Consider the following 24,832-nt stretch of genomic DNA (forward strand, 5'->3'; position numbering starts at 1 on the left):
TAAAATCATTCCTACATCTTTGAGTGTCATTATTCTGTTTATGTGATAAATGTGACTCAGCTGAAATACTGCAGTTTGCAACAATTAATGAATTGTATTAATATTTGTACTGAATTCCCACTAGGTGGCAGTATTAACTAGATAAATGGACATGGACTTACACTCTTATTAATCTGATTACAGCTCATACAGACTTCAGGGCCTCAGTATATTTTGGTAGAAACACTGTTACATTAATGTGTTACACCCTGTTTTAATGTTTCAGAAATGTCTCTGATTCTTTGACTTCAGTCCCTACACCCCCCCCCCCCCATGAGGTGTTTTCATGTCGATCCTCAGGATCAGGTTGTAACAGCTGGTTATAAATCTTTTACTTTGTGTGAAGTCTAACTAAATAATAAGTAACTTCTATATAGCTTCATCTGTAGCTGCGTCCAATCAGAGAAGAACATCAACAATACAAACATGGAAATGATTTCAGCATCACGAGCTGCAGCAAAACTCACAAGAAATCAGTTTTAATGGATCAGGTGAAATATTAAACTAAGTTATTAACACGATGTAAAAGTACAGAAGGTTCTGCTCTGTTTGTCTTTCTAGATGCTGTATGCAGAATGTTTTAGTTTAAGAGTAATATGTATTCATGCTGTTTAGAGCGAGTGGTAACATGCTGACTAACAGACATAACTTGGCCGTTAAGTGTAACATTATTATTGCCATAACTTTGAGCAATAGTAGATTATTTAGTAACATATAACTCAACTGTATTTAACAGGTCTTATCTCAGCTGGAAAGAAGAAACTAACTGTAGAGAAAAGAGTCTCAGAATCAGAGCTGACCTTCAGTCTGTACAGTGATGAAGTGAAGTAAACAAGATCTGGGTATTATTTTCTCTGTGGTGGAATATGGAATAACTTGTGTTTTGATACTATAACTCTGATTCTCCACTGGGCGTGTCTGTGCTGCGTTCCGGTGTTGTTCCGTCCTCCAACGCACCACGCCGGGAGCCTCTCAGAAGTGGAGCGTCTTGCTGCCTGACTCACAGATTATATTGTCTCTACAAGTACTTTACAGAACAATCCCATGTATATTAAGCTAGTATCTACCTTTACCTCTACAAGTACTTTACAGAACAATCCCATGTCTATTAAGCTAGTATTTACCTTTACCTCTACAAGTACTTTACAGAACAATCCCATGTCTATTAAGCTAGTATATTTACCTTTACTTTACAGAACAATCCCATGTCTATTAAGCTAGTATTTACCTTTACCTCTACAAGTACTTTACAGAACAATCCCATGTCTATTAAGCTAGTATTTACCTTTACCTCTACAAGTACTTTACAGAACAATCCCATGTCTATTAAGCTAGTATCTACCTTCCACTCCAAGCACTCCTGTAATTAAACTCCATGCCTTCTCTTTTCTGGCGTTGTCCTTATAAAAAGGGATTCGTGGTGTCTATTATGTTTTTCCACCTCCAAGATGAATCTCTCGTAGTCTGTGGTGTTGTAGAGGAGACATATACCATATTGGTGGATTATCAAAACATTGACTTGAATGGCGGAGAATGCTCGCGGGGGCACGAGACGCGCCCGGAACGCAGCGCAGACGCACCCGGTGGAAATTAGGGGTTAGTGTCACTCTTGACGCTGCACAGCACTTCTCAATGTTCATCATTTCCGTCCTCAAAATCTTCCTCTGGAACATGTCTACAAACAGTAAATGTAACTGTAAACCTCCCCGCCCCCCACACCAAGAATCAGGGTCTGTCTGTTAAGAGGAAGTTCTCCTCACCACTGCTGCACCAAATGCTCTTGGGGGAGATTGGTGGGTCTCTGTAAATTACAGAGTGTGGTCTAGATCTACTCTATCTGGAAAGTGTCCTGAGATAACTCCTGTTACGATTTGACACTAGTATAAATAAATGTGAACTGAATTCTGTAAATGTGAACGTATCACGTATATAGTGTGTAATCATAGTTAAATATGATCACAAAGATGAAAGATGTACATATGCTCCTAAGAAGGGAATTCAGACTGATGACAAAGTTCATTTTTCTCTATTAAATCTCTGAATTTGACCGTAGAGTGTTTTTGCAGTTTGTGTTTCAGCACAAACAACTGATGTATTAACCATACAGCTGGTAGGAATCTGTGTGTGTGTGTGTGTGTGTGTGTGTGTCGGTGTGTGTGTGTGTCATACCTGCAAACTCAGAAGTGCTGAAAAAGATGACACATCTCTATTGTTGTTTTTCAGACAGCGGCAGCTACAGTCTGATGTTATAGTCCTCTCCAGTGAAATACAGACACAGCTAACGGTAAGCTAACGTTACCTGCTGCCAAGTGTAGCGTTAACTAGCGTCCCGAGCGGTGATGTTTCTGTTGCCTCTAACGTCCGTTTTCGGAGAATCAGAGAGAAGAGCAGGCATTTAAGAGGCACCTAAATAAGGCACTGAAATCCACGTTGCTATTCGGTCCGGTAGATAACGGTCGTTAAGGCACCGGTGCCGTATTAGTACCGGGTCTCAGACTCCCCCCCCCCACCAAATAAAAACTCTTCGGATCTACGCGATTCATGTGGATGACATTTTCCCATTCAAAACGTCGATTTTCGCCGAAAAGCGACTAGTTTGCAGGTATGGTGTGTGTGTGTGTGTGTGTGTGTGTGTGTGTCTTAGTTCAGACTGATCTCAAAATGAAATGTCAGTGCAATTATTTATTCTCTCCTCTTATTCTTTCTCTTTCCTCTGGTGATTGTTGAACCAGCACCACCGTTTGCAGAATTTTTTATTTTCTACATGAGCAGATTTATTTTCATTAAGTCTGAACTGCTTTGAGTAAATTCACCTTCACACACACATTTTTTAAATTATTCACAGATAAAATCAGAATGAGGAAGAATCTTACCACTGATATGCACATCAGTCTCAGCAGAAACCTGATGGCTGATTGTCTCCTGTGTGGCTACACAGCGATAGAGGTCGGTCTTGGTCACAGTAGTGTTGAGAGTGATGTAGAAAAGGTCTCCTATTTGTTCGACCTGGGGCTTCTCAGCAGGAAGTTTGTTTCTAGCACTGTCCTGCCACTCTACTTCAGGTTCTGGATTGCCATGAACTTTCACACTGCAGCAGCGACCAGTCCTTTGTTTGCTCAAGTGATTTGATGGATGGTTCTTGAGCCGAACCTGTGAACACAGTATGAACAGTGTGACTATAGAGGACAATTAAAGCATTAAAACATTCATATTGGGATGTTTTTTTCCATCTATTTTCTTGACTACGGGAATTACAGTGGGAGAGTAAAAACAGTTGACACCCCCTCTCATAGAGCACCTTACCATACATACTGAATGACAGGGTCAGTCCCTGCCCTGTCACTGCAGCCTCTCATGCTTATACATCCCTTAGTACATTCATGTGGATTTGTTATTTTATCATCCTGTTTGTGATGTATGTGTATGTCGTGTGTGATGTCTTTAAGCTACTGGGACCTTGAATTTCCACCTTGGGGATCAATAAATGATCTATCGATCGATCGATCGATCACGAGGAACAAGGAGACACAAAAGCACTACAAGCAAACAAACAAGTCTTCCTGGATGAGTCAAATTCTGACTCTTTTTTTCATAAGAATTAATGAAAATTGACCACTGCACAATAAACACAATTTTTAGTCACTACCATTATAAAAATTGTAAAAAGGAAGATTTTTTTTAAAATCTTTTTTAATTATTAACATTTACAGAAACTTAAAACTGACGTTGGCTATAAATGTCTCCACGTTTAAGTCATGTATTCATAATCATACCTCCAGCTATTTATTCTGTTTATAATGTCTAACTATTAGCATGTATTGTACTTATAATGTAGCCTAGGTACAGAATATTTACTTTCTTAAAATTCCAGAAACTGCATTTCGTTGCCCTAGTAACGTTATCTGTAAGATCTGTACAATACAACATTAGACCACACACACACACACACTACAACATTAGACACAACACACACACACACACACACACACACACAACATTAGACCCAACACACACACACACACACACACACACACACACACACACACACACCATTAGACCCTAAATACACACACACACACACACTACACACTAATACAACACAACATTAGACCCTACACACACACACACACACACACACACACACACTAATACAACACAACATTAGACCACACACACACACTAATACAACACAACATTAGACCCTACACACACACACAAATACAACACAACATTAGACCCTACACATACACACACACACACACACACACACACACACACACATTAATACAACACAACATTAGACCCTACACACACACACTAATACAACACAACATTAGACCCTACACACACACACACACACAACATTAGACCCTACACACACACACACACACACACACACACACACACACACACACACACTAATACAACACAACATTAGACCCTACACACACACACATACTAATACAACACAACATTAGACCCTACACACACACACACTAATACAACACAACATTATACCCTACACACACACTAATACAACACAACATTAGACCCTACACAAATACACTAATACAACACAACATTAGACCCTACACACACACACACTAATACAACACAACATTAGATCCTACAAACACACACACAAATACAACACAACATTAGACCCTACACATACACTAATATAACACAACATTAGACCCTACACACACACACACACACACACACACACACACACACACACACACACACACACACACACACTAATACAACACAACATTATACCCTACACACATACACTAATACAACACAACATTAGACCCTACACACACACACACACACACACACTAATACAACACAACATTATACCCTACACACTAATACACCACAACATTAGACCCTACACTACACACTAATACACCACAACATTAGACCCTACACTACACACACACACTAATACAACACAACATTATACCCTACACACACACTAATACAACACAACATTAGACCCTACACACACACACACACACACACACACACAAGACCCTACACTACACACTAATACACTACACACTATACACCACAACATTAGACCCTACACTACACACTAATACAACACAACATTAGACCCTACACTACACACTAATACACTACACACTATACACCACAACATTAGACCCTACACTACACACTAATACAACACAACATTAGACCCTACACTACACACTAATACACCACAACATTAGACCCTACACTACACACTAATACAACACTAGACCCTACACACACACAACATTAGACCCTACACACTAATACAACACAACATTAGACCCTACACACACACTAATATAACACAACATTAGACCACACACACACACACACACACACACACACAAGACCCTACACTACACACTAATACACTACACACTATACACCCTACACTACACACTAATACAACACAACATTAGACACTACACTACACACTATACAACACAACATTAGACCCTACACTACACACTAATACACTACACACTATACACCACAACATTAGACCCTACACTACACACTAATACACTACACACTATACACCACAACATTAGACACTACACTACACACTAATACACCACAACATTAGACCCTACACTACACACTAATACACTACACACTAATACAACACAACATTAGACCCTACACTACACACTAATACAACACAACATTAGACCCTACACTACACACTAATACACCACAACATTAGACACTACACACACACTAATAATCTAATGTTTAACGTTAGTTCCACCAAGTGAGGACGTTTGGAATCATCAGGCCTGTGAAACCAAACAGCTACCACAGATAACGTTATTAAAATCAGGACTCACCTGGGAGATTTTCATCTCTTCTGTCTTTTAATGTTATAAAGCGCGGAGGTTGCAAGCGACCCGAGATTTACACGTAAAGTGGTTAAATAAATATAAACATATTTTCATGTTGACTGTGGAAGTCAATACAGACATATTATACCTCGTTTGAAACCTTAACTGGTCGCTGTTTCAACGGATTTTAGAATCTAATTACAGGATTTACGACATCACAACAGTAGCGTCTTACTTTACGGCAGTACACAGTTAGCAACTTACCTGCTCTCCTGTCTAGCAGCAGTTAAAATGTATTTAATGGTCGAAAAAACAGACATGTATAAACAAACGGGGGCTCGTTTTAAATAACAAACGTCCACAGATTAAAATTACCTCGTTTGAGTTCAAGCGGAAGTCAAAATAACCTGAATAAAAATAGATTCTATTCCTCGTTTAGTTTCAGCGCCGCTCGACAAACTTTCAAAATAACATATTTTCAGTGCATTTAAAGTTTTGACAGAACCTCTGACCAATGATGTTCAGTAGCTCTGAAATCAGGAAACGCCCCGAAACAAAATAAACCAATCCGCATCTTTCTACGATCTAAAGTGACGTACCTACCGGACTTTTAACTCAAGGAGCCAATCATAGGAGAGCATCGCTACGTGAGCTCACGTGTGTCCCATTGACAGCTAGTTTCATCCAATGGTAAGTCAGCACCGTGAAAACACGGTGAGTTTGTAGCCAATTAAATTACCTGCTTGACCATGTATGGAAGTTAATGTAGCTGGACTCTCCGTGGTAGCGGGACACCAACAGAACAGAAACTTTATTTATATGTTTATGGAGGCGAGATTCAACGATAATAAATGTGTAAATCTTTATTTAAATGCTAAGAACATATTTTATAGTTTTATAGAATAGTGTTTAACTCTTAGGGACATGTTTTCAGAATCATTAAGAGATTTATTAACATGATTTGGTAACTTTTAAAAAGTTTTAGAGAGCTCTATAGAGTCCTCTGCTGGAGATACTTTGTATTGCACTTTCTTAAATATCTCAGAGCCACTTTAGTCTTTCAACATAAAACTTTGTACAAACATTACAGACAAGTTAAAGGAGAGATCCTGTGAATTTCAGCCTGATGGCTCTTAATATGACTGATTATCTGCATTTAAAATAGGAATTGAAAGAGAAAAAAATAAGAAAGCTTCCATTTTTGTATGTTAAATATTTGATCAATGCAGCTCTTTCAGAGCCTGAAGTGAGATCAACACACCTAATGAAACCTAATGAGTGTTTGTTTAACAGTGATGTCATTTACATGCATCAGTTCCTTGTGTTCTGGTATTATACAGATTAAAATATGTCTTTATCAAGAGGCAGAAATGTACATAATCAAAATGAGCCCTAAGAGATTAAGAATGGATCTAAAAGGTAAAAAAACAAACAGTTAGTGCTTGTAAAGAATGATCAACTTGACAAACAGTTAAACAGAAACAGTTTTCATTAAACTTGAACCGTTTAATAGAAATACTCACCAACAATAAGCTCAATGTAGAATGTTTGAGGTGGCCGAAGACGAGGAAAATAACAGGTGTAGTTTCCACTGTCAGATATCTTTGTATTTCTGATGATTATGGAGGCGTTGGCGTGTTTCAGTTCATCTTGAAAATGAGAGACTCGACCTTTGAACTGCTCACTCTGACCACCTCGGCCGTTGTTGTAATGACTGCCTGCGTCATACAGGAACACCTCCTTCTCACCAGCATCTTTCTGAGCTACTGTCCTCCAGACAAAGAGTTTAAGACTCAATGTTCTCCTTGGTGCTGAGGGAGCAGGGTAACACCACATCTCTGTCTTGTTCCACTTTAACCAACAGTGGCCCTGAAAGATAAAATCATGTATTTTTCAGTATGTTTACGTGCAGAGTAATTAAGTCAGTTTTTTTCAATCACTTTGGCACAATCGTCAAATGACTATTAAACTTTGTCAAACTATATGACTATTTATATGAACATTTGGTCAGTTGTTAACATGACTATAGTCATTTATTATTGCTTTGGCACAAAATGCATTGAGTAAGCCTTGCAGATGAAAATAGTTTGCATTCATTTGCTACTGAATCACATTACTCTGAAATGCAATTATCCACAAAGTGGCGTGTATGTTTATGTGAACTCATGATGTCACGTTGGCCAAAAGATATTTCCCTCATTACACTGTAAAGGGAGGATATCAGGTGTGACGTCGATAAAATGTTGTGGCCAGACAGCGAGGACATTGGATGACCCATGAGGTTGATATATTTGCAGCATATTTTCTTATTTCTTGCACATATTGTACAGTATTTCCTAATCATTTTGATGTATGTTTTTTCTGTACAAGCTTTCTTTATGTATCAGCGGCTGACTGGTGTGTACATACAATGAGAAACGTATAGTGACTGACACGGATACTATTTATCTGCCTAAATATACAATGTTAGCACTGGACAATATCACAGTGGGTAACTATCACACTTTCAGAGTACACTGCCATTAGACAAGATGTCTTTTCATTTTGACTGTCTTGGTCTAAGTAATGATAAAGAAACCTTATGTTTTGATGACAATGATTTATTCATTGATGGATTTATTTACATTTGAAACATGAGTTCATTCTTTTGATTGAGCAATCACAGGTCACAGAGTGATCAGGGTGGCTTTCTTGATCACATAGGGGGGAACAAATAGGGGGGCATAGGGGGGTTAGAGGTGAACAGATGATCTTACTGCAGTGATTTCTTATGCAGGAGTGTTGTTTTGTGTTTTGTGGTGAGGAGGTTGTACCAGGACAGCTGGCAGGGAGTTACATGTGGAGATGTAGCAGTAGCTCAACTCATTTCAACTTCAAGTATTTGTGTTTAGGAGGAAAATAAACACGGAATTATGATCACAAATTGGTCTGAAGCAGATCTTCATTTTTGTCACAATAATCAATAAACAACAAACTACAATGAGCCGGATCCACAGGACAAGCCTCCACCTGAAGGACTCAGCTGTAACACCTGAACACAACGGCTGAATGACATTCCTGAAAATAACATCATGCGTCTTGACTTGCATGAAAAATTCCACTTTTATATGATTAATAAAGTTGAATAACATCCAGTTTAAACTCAGTTCAGCTGAACACATTAGGAGCATGATGGAGGGTTAGTAGTTGAGCTCATTTCACAGGACAATGTTGGAGGCCACTGCTCTAAAACAGTATTTTTTGTTTCTCAAACTGCCTGCCAGCGACTCCAAAGCCTGACAGTGAGGAGCATTGATGTGCTGTTTTTAAAAGAAATACACTCATAAGTAAATTCAAACATTATTATTTGAATTGGCTGGTTTTTTTTCTCTTCCCCTCAGTAATCATCTCCATCTCCGACCGTCATCTCCGGTCAGCTGGCTTCACCCACAGACCCCCTCCCTCGGCACTCTGCTCCAGCCTCTCCTCACTTCCTCTGCTCTCCAGTCCCAGTGTCTCTCCCTCGGCTCCTCGGTTACGGCTTCCCCGCGCTCCACTGAGTATCGTGCCTCCCCTCTCTTCCCCTGCTCTCCAGCCCCAGTGTCACTCCCGCGGCTCCCCTGAGTATCCTCGCCCTCCAGTTTCTCCATCCTCCCCTTAGCTGCTTCTCCATCCCTGGCGTCTGCCTCCCCACTCCCCCTTTTCCTCTATCCTCAATAAACCCTTTTGTTGTGAGCTCTGCGATTGAGTCTGTTCTGTTCCCCCGCGTAACAGTGAGCAACCTGTCTGAAAGTTCAGTCTTCTGGTAGCTGTGCCAAGAGAAATCTCAATCATTCCCAATCTTGCGGAGACGGAGAGCGTAGGTATATGTAAGGAGATAACATGAACACAGGCTAATTATTGCTAACTAAAATGCTAGTTAACATTAGTAATTAAACTCAAACAGCTAATGTAAGTCGAAACTGATACGGTAATTCCTCTACTATGCGACAGTAAGTCGCGTGGTTATGACACAATCGTTAGCCTATTTTTATAAAAACGTCTGCTACAGAGCCATAACGTGAGATACAAGGTAAAAGTCTTTAAACGCTTCAGATGTAAAGTTATTTGCTGTCAAAGTGACGACAAAAAGAATGGCAGTCAATGGAATGCTAACGGGGGGTGATCGTTTGGTAGCATCAAAATGGCGCCATAGGAGGTTCGAGTGCAGATGTGTGTTGCGCATGCTCAGATTTAAACGGTTTACGGCATAACGCCAAGGGATCTGGATCCGGCAAACGTTTTAGCTATCTATGACTGTTTGAATGCTAACGTTAGCTCAAAACGCCATTCAAGTGACAGCCTTTGTTGTGTTTGATTGCTAACTTGTAGAGTTTGGCAGAGTGTCCTCCTCAAGCAATTTACCTCAGACAGCAGAAAGTTATCTTGAGTTGTTGACCATCAAGATTAGCTTGTTACTGGGGAGAAAATACACTGTAGCAAGTACACATCGTAACAGTACCCAATAACATTGTCATTAGCTTGACACGTCAAATTGACCATGACGTTTTTTTTTTTTATTTGTATCTGGGAAAAGAAACGAGGATCACAAACAACTCACAAGTCGTCCTCGTCATTGTCGCAAAGTGACGCATGCACAACTCACATCTGCACTCGACTCACATCTGGTAGTGACCAAGGGGGTAAGCTTCGCTTCAGAGCTCCAACCTCCTATGGCGCCATTTTGATGCTACAAAGCGAACATCCGACGTTAGCATTCCATTGACTGCCATTCATACTAACCCTGACAGCAAATAACTTTACATTTGAAGCGTTTAAAGATTCTATTTGTCCATTGTTTATTTCTAAAGAAACACGACAATGTATAAAAGGCTCCATTACCTTGTACCTCACGTTATGGCTCCGTAGCAGACGTTTTTGTAAAAATAGGCTAACGATTGTGTCATAACCACGCGACTTACTGTCGCATAGTAGAGGAATTACCGTATAGTACAGGAGAAGCTCGCAGGCAGTTTCAACTTATATTAGCTGTTTACGTTTAATTACTAATGTTAACTAGCATTTTAGTTAGCAATAATTAGCCTGTGCCCATGTTATCTCCTTACATATACCTACGCTCTCCGTCTCTGCAAGATTGGGAACAGTGATGCCAGTAATGCGTTACTCTAATCTGACCACTTTTTTCAGTAACGAGTAATCTAACGCGTTACTATTTCTTTCTTCAGAAATACAGAAATACATACAGAAGTACATTTTCTTTCTTCTTGCGTCTCGGGGAATGAAGAAACATATGCGACAAGTCACGTTTTCAGCATGAGGACAGGTCACGTTTTCAGCATGTGGACAGGTCACGTTTTCAGCATGTGGACAGGTCACGTTTTCAGCATGAAGACAGGTCACGTTTTCAGCATGAAGACAGGTAACATTTTCAGCATGAGGACAGTTGTACCACGCAGCGACACAAACGTAAACAACAATGGAGGGAGGAGAGAGATGCGCGTTTTCTAGCTGGAAATACAGTCACTATTTTGAGTTTGTGTCAGCTAAAGACGGCAATATTAAGGTTGGTTGGCGACAAAGTGCTATCTAGCTACAAAAACACTACGTCAAATTTGAAGAAACATTTGGAGTCGCAGCACTGCAGTCAAACTTACAGAACAAGTCCCACCAGGTGGTGCGAAGCAGAGAGCAGGAGGTCCCCCACCACCCAAACAACAAAAGCTGGACCTCGGTGCTAAACCAGAAAGTGGGGGAGAGTTGAAGAAGTTGATCGGGCAGTATGTTGTAGCGGAAATGCTGCCCTTAACACGGTTGACTCGCTTTCTTTCGTGCCATAATAAACAAGATCCCTACTACTGGCAATGCCGAGCTGCCTCACAGTAACCCGGTTGTCATTTTTATGTTGAGGCTGTGGGGGTGTTGTCGGCAGTTGTTCAATGTAACTAATGAAGTAACTTGTAATCTGACTTCGTTACTTTTAAAATCAAGTAATCTGTAAAGTAACTAAGTTACTTTTAAAATCAAGTAATTTGTAAAGTAACTAAGTTACTTTTTCAAAGTAACTGTGGCAACACTGATTGGGAATGATTGAGATTTCTCTTGGCACAGCTACCAGAAGACTTACAACTTTCAGACAGGTTGCTCACGTCACATTTACGTCGTCTCTCTCAGTTGGAGGCTGCGCAGTAACGCTCAGCCATCACCGGAAAAGTGCTTCTAATATCCTTCACTGGTCTCTGTCAGTACCCGATCCGTACCACCTGTACGATCCTTTCTGTGCATGCGCATAGTTACGTAGTAGAAAACTAACGATGTCCCTGTGCGATTTGTACCACGCATGCGTTGAAACACTTTACGACCAAACATCACAACTTTTTTATTAAATCTTTATTATACAATAGTCATAGCTACAAACAATCGAAACTTATCACTGATCCAAAACCGTGTAGCGACGTCGTTGTTGTGTTGTTTATGTTAATGTTTTTACTTTTAATACTTCGTCTTGACTAATAACCATAGACTGTCTATTATTAATGCGATGAAGTGTAAACGTACATAAGTGTCCTTTTGAAGACGGGATGACAGCTCTTCCAGCCACCACTGCTGTATACCACTATAGTAGCTACATGCTAACGGCAGTAAACATGTCATCTTAGCTGGCAATGTTGTTAACTTCTCCACAATTCCGGGTCACATTCCTGCTGAAATATGTCCGATTGTGTAGTGTTTGGTTCAGAAGCCTTTATTTGCAATTTTTGACGTTAGAAAGTGCTGCTTCGTTCCACTACAATCTAACGTTAGCATACTCATAGCTAACTATTATAGCTGCATGCTAACGCGACATAGCGGAGCATATATAGCTAGCTATATATGTACGTATGTAGCAGGACTTTGTACCGTAAAAAAATCACCAATAAAGGCTTCTAAACCAAATACTAAACAAATACAAATACAGTAAAGTGACCAGAATTTGGGGTGAAATGTCCAGCATTGAGCTACATAATAGTTTGCTAGGAGTTTGCTGGTCTCTCACAGAGATCTCATTTGTAGCCCTGTTTTTACCTGATACTTTCATCGAAGTACAAACACATGAAGTGAGAGGTATACACATGCTTAAACTTTATTTAAAGCATGATTAACCTGAAGCAGGACGGAGTCATGACTTAAAACACCAAAGCAAGGCTTCTAGCTCAGGCTAGCTAGCGTTAGCAAATTCCCTTCAAAGTTGCAAAGAAATGATGAAACGTAAAAATTTGAAGCCTTTAATTTGCTACATGGTGTTGTACTGGATGGCCGGACGACCCTCCGTATATCATTAACAGATACTTTAGGCAACTCCAGCAAACACCTTGTAAACTTCATCTCTGCCATCATAACGGTCTACTGTCACTGTCTAATGTTTTCTTCTGGTAACCAGAAATGTCCAAACATCCTTACGCCAACGCGTGCATAGAGCTGTGAAGTTTGCCGGTGTTCGTGCAAGCGTAGAACTGATCAGGCAGTGTCGTAAAACACGTTGAGTTTCTGCGCATGCACAGAACGGATCTTACAGGTGTTACGGATCGGGTACTGACAGTCTCCGTCCAGAGACACGGGATCTGTTGGTCCATTCTTATATACTGTCTATGGTAGTGACATCGCTCTTAAACTAGCAAAGAGACACTTGCGTCTGGCTTTGTGCTGCGCTGCGCCGGGTGCCCTAGGGCCCTAAGAGTTGGAATGCTGTGGCAAGCAAATATTTGTTGTTAAGATGTACATAATTCCTAAAAAAAGCATCCCGAAACACGTGTGATGTTTTGAATCTGCAGAAAGTTTTGAACAATGCAGCAGATTAATTAATTAGTAATAATACTATTTACATAAATACAGACATTTGCATTGCATGTCCTAGGGAACGACCACCAGACACCCCGGTTATAATATAACACTTTTACTTAAGTGAAGGATCTGAATACTCCATCACTGCTTGTAAACATACTGTGGTTCCTACTTTAGTTCTGTTTAACAGAAAGCTTCAGGCAGCTGGCAGCGGAAGAAGAGTTACTCGGAAATGCACATCAATGCCCCACCTTCTCACGACTAGATGGATGGACGCGCACACACGCACGCACACACACACACACACACACACACACACACACACACACACACACACCTGCAGAAATGACGCCATATCTAAAGTTACTAAACAATATTTTAATCTGTGCTAAATATTATTATACATAATGTGACCGCAGCTGAGCAGCATGATTAATATTCTGTTTCCAGACCTCTGCATGTTTACATTGAAATAATTAAAAATAAATGACATTTGCAAACAGGGTATATAGCCTATTTCAGTGTAATGATGAGTTTTCTTACCGTTTTGTTGAGCAGACGTGATTCCAGAGCGAGTCAGGAGGCAGAGACACAGAAGAGGAAGAAGCTCCATCGCTGTCGATGTCTCCTAAAGATCAAACATCACTTTAACATCACAACGTCTCTAATAACAGAGACGTAGCCACTCCTAATCCTCATCCATGCTCCTAACGGGGGGACTGGCTGATCTGAAACACTTTCGGTTTCGAGGCGAACTGCAACAACAGCCACACTTCCTGCACAAATCCTTCAGAATAAAAGCGTCATCTCCGCATAACTATGACTCATGCATTCTGCACAAGAGCTGCTCATAATGTGTGCAAACTGCAAAAGCTCTTCATCTTCACGCTAACATTAAAGGTGATTATAAAAAAAAACTACAGAGCTAACGATGAAGCTATATATTCACTGTTAATGCACACATGCCTGTACTTCTTCTGACCACTTCATCAGCAGAAATAAAACCTTTTCCGGTGCAATTTCTCCAAAATAAAAGTTAATTAAGTAAATGTTGCACAGAAAGGAGGTACTGTGAGTTGGCAGCAAAATGCAGCTGTTCAGGATCACCAACCAGGTAAAGTGGGATCAATACTTTTTGATAGCACAAAAGTCTATACCATTGGTTTCCCAAAGTGGGGTTCGGGGAACCCGAGGGGTCCTTGAGGGTGCTCCAGGGGGTCCGCAGCAAAAAGGGGAATCGTTTTTTCACAAACATTCAATCCATAAGTAACACAATGACAGAATGTATAACTTTTTTGGTCATGGTAAATAAATCAGATAGTCAACCCTAGGAGAAAATCTTACCGTTTGGGGGTCCGTGGTCTATTTGGTTCAGTTTAGGGGCCGTTTTTGGAGTTTTGTGAGTTAGACTGCATCTCCTCCTCCAGAAAACGCTCCCATAGATCGTTTGTTTAAAGGTGCCGTAGGTAGGATTGTGAAGATCCAGGACTTAGCCAAAAAATTTGAACATCAATAACTTCTCAGTCCCTCCACCCTTTCTGCTAAAGCCCAAAACGGTCTCCTAAGCCCCTCCCCCCACAAGGGAGAATGAATGTGTGTGTATGAGCAGTGATTGACACGCAGTTAAACACCCCCCCTGGCCCTGATTGGCGCATCTGAACAGGGAGCGGTGGAGTTTTGCTAATCCCACTACAGGCTGTAGGTGGTACCAGAGGAGCCAGATTTTTTTTTTTTAATGACCTGCTTCATGTAGTTCTACTGGAACATAGAGTCAGTTTCAGCAAATATGACAGAAAGTTAGTTTTATAAGTCTTACCTACTGCACCTTTAAGTGTAGAGCTTGACTCATACTTCTGTGTAAAATCTACGCAGTGGCTACGTACGGACCCTACGCCGTAGCCTGATGTGCACCTCTCGAAAAATGTAACTACACGTCGCATCAACGCACGTCGCTTGGCCGTGGCTTGGTAGTGTTGCATTTCCTCCGACTCATTTCCTGGTTCTCCTTCTCCATAAACAACATGAAATCAAGGAGAGGGTTAACTTTTCCTGCTCCAGATGTCCCACCGTGGTCAGAAAGAACAGGAGAGCCCTGAATGTTTACACATCTTTGCTCCGTCTCCTGCTAAAGGGGGAAAAGCTCGGAAATACCAAGGGGGTAAGCTTCTCCTCGGACCGCGACCCTCCTATGGCGCCATTTAGATGCTAATAAGCCATCACCTCCCGTTAGCATTCCATTGACTCCCATTCATTTTAGCGCCACTTTGACTGCGAATAACTTTACATCTGAAGTATTTAAAGACTCTATTTGCCCGTTGTTTATTTCTAAAGAAACACTACAATGTATAAAAGGCTCTATTACCTTGTAGCTCACGTTATGGCTCCGTAGTAGACGCTTTTGTAAAAATAGGCTAACGATTGTGTCATAACCACGCGACTTACTGTCGCATAGTAGAGGAATTACCGTATAGTACAGGAGAAGAGCGCAGGCAGTTTCAACTTACATTAGCTGTTTAAGTGTAATCACTAATGTTAACTAGCATTTTCAGTTAGCAATAATTGGCCTGTGTCTATGTTATCTCCTTAGGGACTGTTCGTTATTTATTTAAGGGGCCACCGGAGGAGTTTTGGGACCAAAAAAGACATGACCCTCCTCTCGCCAGTAAATAAATGTCTATGACCCTCCAAAACAATTTGGAAAAAAGGCATGACCCTCCCCCAACAATTTATCAATACGTTCTGTACTGGTTTAAGTTTGGCAAATATATACAGCTTTCCATTGTTTTTGTTTTTTTGTTTTTTTACAGCTATGACATACGAGACTAAACCTCTGCATTCTCATCTTACACATCCCACTCCTCTGTTATGGTGTGGGGGCCATTTCAGTAGATTTACTCACTAACATTGTTGTGGAAACACAATAAGCATGGAAACTAAATGCACAATTCCTGCATTACTGCATTACTTCAAATACTAAGTTACTCCTCTAGTAAACTAGTATTCACATGAAATAAAACAATAAAATATTGAGATCATTCAGCACCATTCAACTTAAACAAAGTGGAATAAACATATAAAAGTCAAAATCTAGACAAAACCCGCAATTAATTAATAAGCTGACATCAAATGTGGCATTTAGGAAACCTTTATTGCAACCTTGGCACGGTAAGATGTCCAGACTAGCACAAGAGTCATTTTTGTTTTTTGCGTCCTGCTGCTCCCATCGTCAGCCTGGTAATATTTTTTTTTACTAAAGCAGTATATGAAATCTGATGTATTACCTACCACCATTTAGTTGTTTTGTGTTATTTAAGATATTTATAAAATATCTGATCATGCCAGAATTATTCCACTCATTTCAAAATGCAATTATCCGTTTCAGCCACCAGGGGGGCAGCTCCCCCTGCCCCCCCCAGCAAACTCATGGGTCAGACCCATCTGGTAGCGAAGGAGGGCAGAGACTGAGAGAGCTACATGGAGCTACATGGAAGAATATGCACCAAACAAGCCACTTTGAAATGTTGCTGTTTCATAAATACAAAAGTTGGGTGACCCCCCCCGGACTGAAAACCCTCCCCTCAGCAAAGAATAAAAAGACACGACCCTCCCCTATTTTCCTCGGTCCCTTACCTCAAAATTAAATTTCTACTGCTCATGAAACATGAACTTCTACATAAATAACTTAGCTAAGCTGTGTGTTTAGCTGGATGGGTCATATTATTAATAAAGCTAATCAGCTGTAACAACAACTGTCATAAAACAAGAGTTAACCCAGAGTCAATCATTGACTTGTACCTGTGAGCCTCGGCTCAGGGTTTAGAGAACACATTTCACAGACATCAGATATAAACATCACCCTCCTCCTCCTCCTCTTCTTCACTACTGAGACTAAAACCTGAACCAACTCTCAGCTGTGTATCCGAGCAGGAGGAAAGTGTCCAGAAGATCAGAGCTAACATCTCTGTTCCTGGTGACATTCATCCTACGGCTGGTTTCATCTGCAAAGAGTTTTAGATTTCAGGTTTCAGGAGAATGCACCTTCAGTTGTTCTCTTTGTGTAGACTGAGATGTTCAATCTGCTGTATATGATCTGTGTTCCATTCTGAGTCTTACGTTAACTTTCTATCTTCTGTTTCAGGGTCTCCCAGTGGATGGATTGTTGCTGGTGCAGTTCTAGCTGTTGCTGTTGTTAATATTGTTCTAGCTGCGCTTATTATTGTTCTTCTAGCCAAGTATAAAAAAGGTAAGTTTAATGAAATATTGTATCAACATTTTCATGACGAGCAGACAACACATTATTTATATATATGTCATGTTTAGAGTCTTTGAGGTTGTTTTATCTTCAGTCATTAATCATTGTGTTGGTATTTACACCAGAGTAGGATCAGGTCAGTTGGGATTTACTTCTTAACTTGTTTTCTTTCCTGCAGGATCACAAGGAAACAATACTGCACCAGCGTTGTCACTTAAAGGTTTTACCTTGTCATAGTTGAATAATGACAGTTTAGTGGGTAACTAGGACATACAGAGAACCTCAAAATCCCATTGGCACCTCTTTCCTCTGCAAATCTCACTCTCACACTCACGCCCAAACATTTACATAGGCTACTCCACTGATCTGAGGTCAGGTAGTCTTCTGAATAGGTCGCGCAGATCTCAGAAATTGTATACATTGTTCATCTGCTATTTTACCACTAAATTCACTTCTGAGAGTTTTTTATGCGAGAAATCAACTATGTAGAGATCAAATATGGGCCATTTTACGAAAATTGATGGCTAATTGCAAATTTTGTCCGACTGTGTGTCGGAGTTCAGCGGCCGGTGCTGCCTGTGTTGCTGCCTCGCCGCCCGGCCTGCCTTCCTTCACAGACCCCGGCCTGCTGTGAGGTAGATGGAGCTCCGTCACCGCTGGCAGCCCACGGCGCTCCATACCCGCGCAAAGTCACCGTTTTTTGGGTTAATGGACTACCAAACGCCGCTGCCCTGACAGAGCTCCAGGGCCTGCAGCTCCCCTCTTCCTGCTAAATGGTCGGTGTGTGTGAGTGAGAGCGCGGTCAGCGAGCTTGTTACGCTAGCAATCTCTTACCACAGGTTCCAGTTAATCTTATAATGTGTGAGTTATTTAAACAAACAATCTGGGAAATAAACGCCTCTTGTCCGCGAGTCTCATTGATAGAGCCTGCGGCTGGATGGAGCTCTATCAATGAGAGCTAGCTAGCCTCCTCTTAGAATTCCTCTGAAATTCACAAAAAATGCATTAAATTGAAATCGGACACCATTGTTAGCTTTATAAGACCTTGGGGTAGATGTTATATAAGTGGCGTGACGAAATTCAAACTGTAAATATAGCTACTCTAGTTATGCCGGCAGCTGGCAGCCAGCCAGCTCCGTGGAGCTCCAGTACCCAGGGAAACGGTGACTTTCACTGGGTATGGAGGTTGCCGCTTTCTCGTCAGACTGTGTGGAGCTCCTAGCTAAAGTCCGACACGTCTTACCAAATTTGCAATTAGCCATCAATTTTCGTAAAACGGCACGTTTGAGCTTTATATAGTTGATTTCTCGCTTAAAAAAGTCTCAGAAGAGAATTTAATAACGAAATAGTAGACAAACAATGTATAACTTTGCAGTGTCTGAAATATGAGACCTGCTGTCTCGTCTCCAATGTGTTTCTATGGGGTTCGCTCAAACCAATCAGCGCGCAGCTCATCTAAATATTCATGAGCATACCTCTTGTTCCAAATAGAGCCATATTCACAGGGTAGTTAAGGGCCTAATAAAATAGCATTCGGGCAATTTTCAGCCCAACCAATGTTACATACCCTATTAGGAGACCTTAAGGAACAGTGTAAAATACCCTATATAATCATTCTATCACCCCTTTAATTAAATTTTAAAGGGGACATATAATGGAAAACTCTCATTTTCAGTTATGGTGCACAAACTACATACAAATTTGAGTATGTGGAGGGCTGACCAACCCAAAACCTGAAATAAAACAACCCAGACAGTTATTTGTGGGCATTCTCAATCTGATGTAATTCAACAAGCCATTCAGATTGGGCTCCTCTTCCTATGTCACATGCAGGCTCATTAGAATATACTGCTCCTCATCTCCACCATGGATGTATTATACGGTATTTCCATTTCGGCACCCATTAGCCAATCTGTCCGTTCATGTCGGCTGCGATCATGAGCATAGCGGCCGCGCTGGTAGAGCTGACAGAATTCGGCCAGAGCCCGACAAGTACATTACAGACGTCTCTTTTACAATGGTGGTCTACGGGGAAAATCCTTCCTGGGTTGCTGGGAGATTTTTTTGTTGCAATACTGCGAGTGGCCACTGGACAAAATTAGCAGAAAGGAAAATAGTAAAGTAAGTAATAGTGTTTTTTGAACATTAAAACATGTAAAGATGTTCTCATAGAAATTGAAAATACAAGTATGAACCTGAAAATGAGCATAATATGTCTCCTTTAAAAGAAAACGTTGATATACCTGCTGGCAGGGTCGGTGGTCGGTGGTTTGATCCCCGGCTCTTCTTGTCCACACGTCCAAGTGTCCTTGAGCGAGACACTGAACCCCAAATTGTTCCCGATGGTCAGACAGCACTTTGAATGGTACTGTCGTCGGGGTGTGAATGGATTAGGGTTGGGTACCAAACTCTGTACTTTTTTGGGTCCAGATCGAATTACGTTGGTACTACTACGAGGACCGATTCACTTTAAACTTCAAACGGTGCCAAATTTTGGTACCTGAGAGCGCGTAAGAGCAAGCTTATCTGTCCTTTCTGCATATTGACAGAGAGCAGAGCTCCGACACACACACACACACACACACACACGCACGCAGAGGTGCGGACAGAGTAAACTCGAGCAAACTACGTCAGCTGTGCAGTTTTGTTGATGTCACAGTGAGTCACGGCGACGCCGATAAAGTAGTTTCAAGTGTGATCACAGTGTTTTTCGATTGCTAAACGACAGTGGGCACAACTGGAGTCACATGTGCAAAACTCTAACCACAGTCTGCACTACCAACAGTCACCTGAGATAAACAGTTCACATCACCTGCAGAACTCATTCACAGCAACACAACTCTTAACACAGGTCTCAGAACAGACTCAGAGCAGCCAGACACTCAGAACAATCCTCACTGAGATCACTCAGAACACACTGAGAGGAAAAACACTAGCATCAAACACCAATACAGAAAATACTAACTTTTCATCTTTACAGTTTGAACAATTTGAGTGTCTTGACACTACTCAATAGTTTATTTAAGGAAAATATACAGATTGTATAATATACCAATTTTTACGTAAGGTAAACACGAAGGAATGAAAATCAGCAGTTTTCTTCAATGTAGTATTTTGTCTCTAGTAATTTATGGAATTACTGGGAAAAGAACTAAAGGTACATAACAGTAACAAAGAATAGTGTGACTAATCCTGCCTCTCTCCAGCATCATGCTGCACGTTTTCTTCATCACATTGGATGTCTGCATCATCTCTAAATACTAATGAATGTGGTGTTTCCATTGCTTTCACCTGCATTACTTTCTGAAAAACAGTAAGAACGCAGTTTTACCATAGTAAAGATATAGTGTTTTTCACTTTTTTTTATAGCTGTGTATCCAGTATAACCTCAGACATCTTACCTGGACATATTGGTATCTTTGCTCTTTTACCTGTTTCTCTCAAACGGTACAGTGTATAATTGTTTCATTCTTATTTGGTGTTTGTATACAAAAAAAAGGCTTTCTGTATGGGGTTCCGATTGTGCTAAAATTAAGTTTTATTAAGTAAATTAATTTTCATTGTCTATGTCTATTTGTCAATGTCTATGCTTACTGTCAATGTCTATGTCCATGTCTGTCTCTCTATGCTATGTGTCGTCTTCCATGTCTATGTGTCTTATTAACTGTCTATGTCCATGTCTGTCTGTCTATGCTATGTGTCGTCTTCCATGTTTATGTGTCTATTAACTGTCTATGTGATTGCCCACATGACTCAACTTTTGCCTGTGTCAACTCAACTTACTCCTGTCGTCTGTCCTTGTCATTTGACTGTCGTCTTGCTGTCAATGCTGCATGTGTCATGACTACGTGTTGTTTCACTCTGTCGTTGCTATGCGCCGTTGCTATGCGCCTTTGCTAGGCGTCGTTGCTATGTGTCGTTTTCCCTCTGTCGTTACGTTATGTTGTTTCACTCTGTCGTTAGCAAGAGCTAACGTTAGCTAGCAAGAGTTCCGGCAGTTGATGTCATGCAATCCCAGCATGCACCAGTCAATATCAAAACACCCATCGGAGCTGAGCCAGAGTTAGTTACTAGCTAGTTGCACCTTTTTTAGATAGATAGATAGCTAGCTAGCTACTTAGCTAGATAGATACTTTATTGATCCCCAAGGGGAAATCATTTGCTGCCTATTTCAATAAACGCCTTGATTCAGCATCGCATAGCTAGCAAACAGGCTAAAACGGTTTCTAACGGTTGAAGCTAGTAGGGATACAGCTAGCTAGCTAGCTAGCTACGTTCCTTTCCTTTCTAGCCACAACCGTTAGTTATTACAAAAAGGTAAGTTCTACCTATGCAGTATGGCATGGATTTTGTGTGGATTACAAAGGCTAATGTTAGCTAACCTAAAAGAAGCACTGTATTCATATTTAAATCCTAAAATCTCAGACTATACTGACTGATATTGCACTATTCCTTCCCTCTCTTTTGTATATTTTTTGTAAAATTGTAAATTCTATTGTATTGTTATACTGTACACTTAACAGTATTTTTTTTTTTAAATATTTCTTACTGTCCTCTGTTTTTATTCTTCATATGTTAAGTGAGTGTTGTACTTTAGAGCAAAGATTAACCAGAGTCAAATTCCTTGTTTGTTTACTCAAACCTGGCCAATAAAGCTGATTCTGATGTTGTTTCTATGTACTTATGTTTTAGGGGAAAAGAGTGACAACCCTCTGTCACCTGACTACGGTCCTTCAATCTTCAATCATGTTCCATCCCCGGAGAAGAGAAAAAGAAGAATGAGGTTAGATGTAATCAACAGAAAACAGAAGACAGAAGAACACACTTCAAAGAATAGAGAAAGCAGCAAAGCCATCAGCTGCAGCAGTAATAGATCTGACGGATTGTCCTCAAGACAACAGCAAGCATCCTACTGTAGACCAGGTGAAGGAATCTACCTTCATTTTAAAAGTTACAGTATACAAACCCTGATTTAAAAAGTACATTTGTGATTAGATTTTATTCTATTAAAATGAATGTGAATGTGAGTGCAGTTTTGCAGGTCCTTACACAGTATCTACACAGTCATTTTTCCATAACAATGTATTTGTTTGTGTGAGACCACAGGCAGCACACATCACAGGATCCGTCAACCTATAATAATGTGTCCTCTGCTGATATCTACTGTCATTCTTTACAGAACAAACCCAGATCCCCCCCGCCCCATGACTGCAATGAGAATATGTTATAAAATGAAGGCCAGATGTTTTTTTTATAAAATAAAATCTAGTCACAAATGTACTTTTTAAATCAGGGTTTGTATACTGTAACTTTTAAAATGAATTGACATCTTGTGGCCAAATTGCATAGAGTTATACAGTAAACTTTGAAGTTAAGTAGTAAACACTACTTAAGGCAGCAATCCTCAAACTGTATTTATTGAGATCTGGTTATGAGAGACAATAATAAACAAATTTAGACTTTTGGGAGCTATTGTTACAGTGGACATTATGATGAACATGGTTGACCTATTATTTCAATGTATTCTGTGAAAACAATTTGAATAACTATTACGCTATAGATTCATCATTAATACTGTTATTTTATAATCAGCCTATACTGTAGCCCATTCAAATCAACCCAGATTACTTTTAGCCAACTTTCCTGATATTCGGATTGCTCTTATTAATGTGGCAAGGTGTAATTGCTTTAGATGGGATAATACTGGCAAGCCCTGATGCCCCTGCGGCTAGAAGATTTTTTAAGAAATGTATAATTCCAGAGCTAATTGCCAAGTATTTTTCTGCTCCAAAACCAGCAGCAATATTTCAAAATCATGGTCAACAGTGGTGCTACTGCAGTGAGCCAGGAGTACGGAACATGTTGGTCTGTGTGTCAGCTTTTTGTTCAGTTCAAAAGTTTCAAGTGTATTTTCACCAAACTTGCCTTCGCATTAAAAGAATTCCTAAACGGTGGATATGTCGTAGCTGCACAAAAGTGATCAATTCACAAAAAAGAAAGAATTAGTCGTGAGAGGATTAGAAAAGGAGTTGGCCCACAATCTTTATTTAGAAAAAATAGACAAGACAAGTGGGACAAGACTAAACGTTGTACATTTGGTGACATGACAGGGAACTGTAACAGCAGAAGAAAAGAAATCAAGGGGTGATATGATAAAAAAAAAGAAAGAAATGCTATTAAATAAATATAAATATACTATAAACAACATAAAGTAACGACAGAGGGACATGACGCATAGCAACGACCCATAGCAACAACACAAAGCAACGAAGCAAGAGAGAGAAGACGACACATCGTAACGACAGAGGGAAACGACACAAAGTCATGACACATGCAGCATAGACACATAGACATGGAAGATGACACATAGCATAGACAGACAGACATGGACATTTACATTGAGAGTAAGCATAGACATTGACAAATAGACATAGAATGTAAGCATGTCGACTTTTGGCACAATCGGAACCCCTGGTTCTTTTTGTTGTGATGATTGTGGGTTTTTAAATTGAAAAGATGAGCAAACAAACACACCCTGCCCAGGTGAACACTGAGCTGGTATGTAGGTGGCTCTAATAATGATAAAGGAGCGGCATAATAATTTGACAATGCAAATTCACACAAATGTTGTTGCTTGCTTCCTCTTCATTACAGGAACATCTCTAAAGCAATGCACACGTATGATCGACAGTGGACGGTTTCTGTCTTTTCTCTGAGATTATGGATTAACATGAGCTGAGGAAGAGTCTGAATGATCGCCACGGACCTCAGGAGGAGGACAGGTATGTTTCTAAAGTTGTTGTCTTTCTAATGTCATTAAAAGATGAGCCACAACGGCACTAGATTTAAACTTCCCTGACAGACAACAGTTTGT

At 40.4% G+C, this 24,832-nt stretch overlaps 2 protein-coding genes and 1 pseudogene across 4 annotated transcripts in view; 2 read left to right on the forward strand and 1 right to left on the reverse strand.

Annotated features, from left to right (window-relative positions):
* The window catches only part of LOC144516142 (CD276 antigen homolog), a 192,023-nt pseudogene extending 182,485 nt beyond the window's left edge, over nucleotides 1-9,538 (reverse strand). Inside the window, exons 1-3 of the transcript XR_013501810.1 lie at nucleotides 9,340-9,538; nucleotides 7,433-7,778; nucleotides 2,913-3,189 (exon numbers count right to left, since the gene is read on the reverse strand). The product of XR_013501810.1 is annotated as a CD276 antigen homolog (transcript). The remainder of the gene's footprint in view (nucleotides 1-2,912; nucleotides 3,190-7,432; nucleotides 7,779-9,339) is intronic.
* LOC144517362 (uncharacterized) overlaps nucleotides 1-24,832 on the forward strand; it is a 403,478-nt gene that overhangs the window by 173,015 nt on the left and 205,631 nt on the right. The gene's annotated exons all lie outside the window — the stretch shown is intronic.
* Nucleotides 1-24,832, forward strand: part of LOC144517361 (uncharacterized) — a 52,271-nt gene that overhangs the window by 13,318 nt on the left and 14,121 nt on the right. The gene's annotated exons all lie outside the window — the stretch shown is intronic.

Source organism: Sander vitreus, chromosome 4 (genome assembly GCF_031162955.1).
Source record: "Sander vitreus isolate 19-12246 chromosome 4, sanVit1, whole genome shotgun sequence".
NCBI lineage: Eukaryota > Metazoa > Chordata > Actinopteri > Perciformes > Percidae > Sander > Sander vitreus.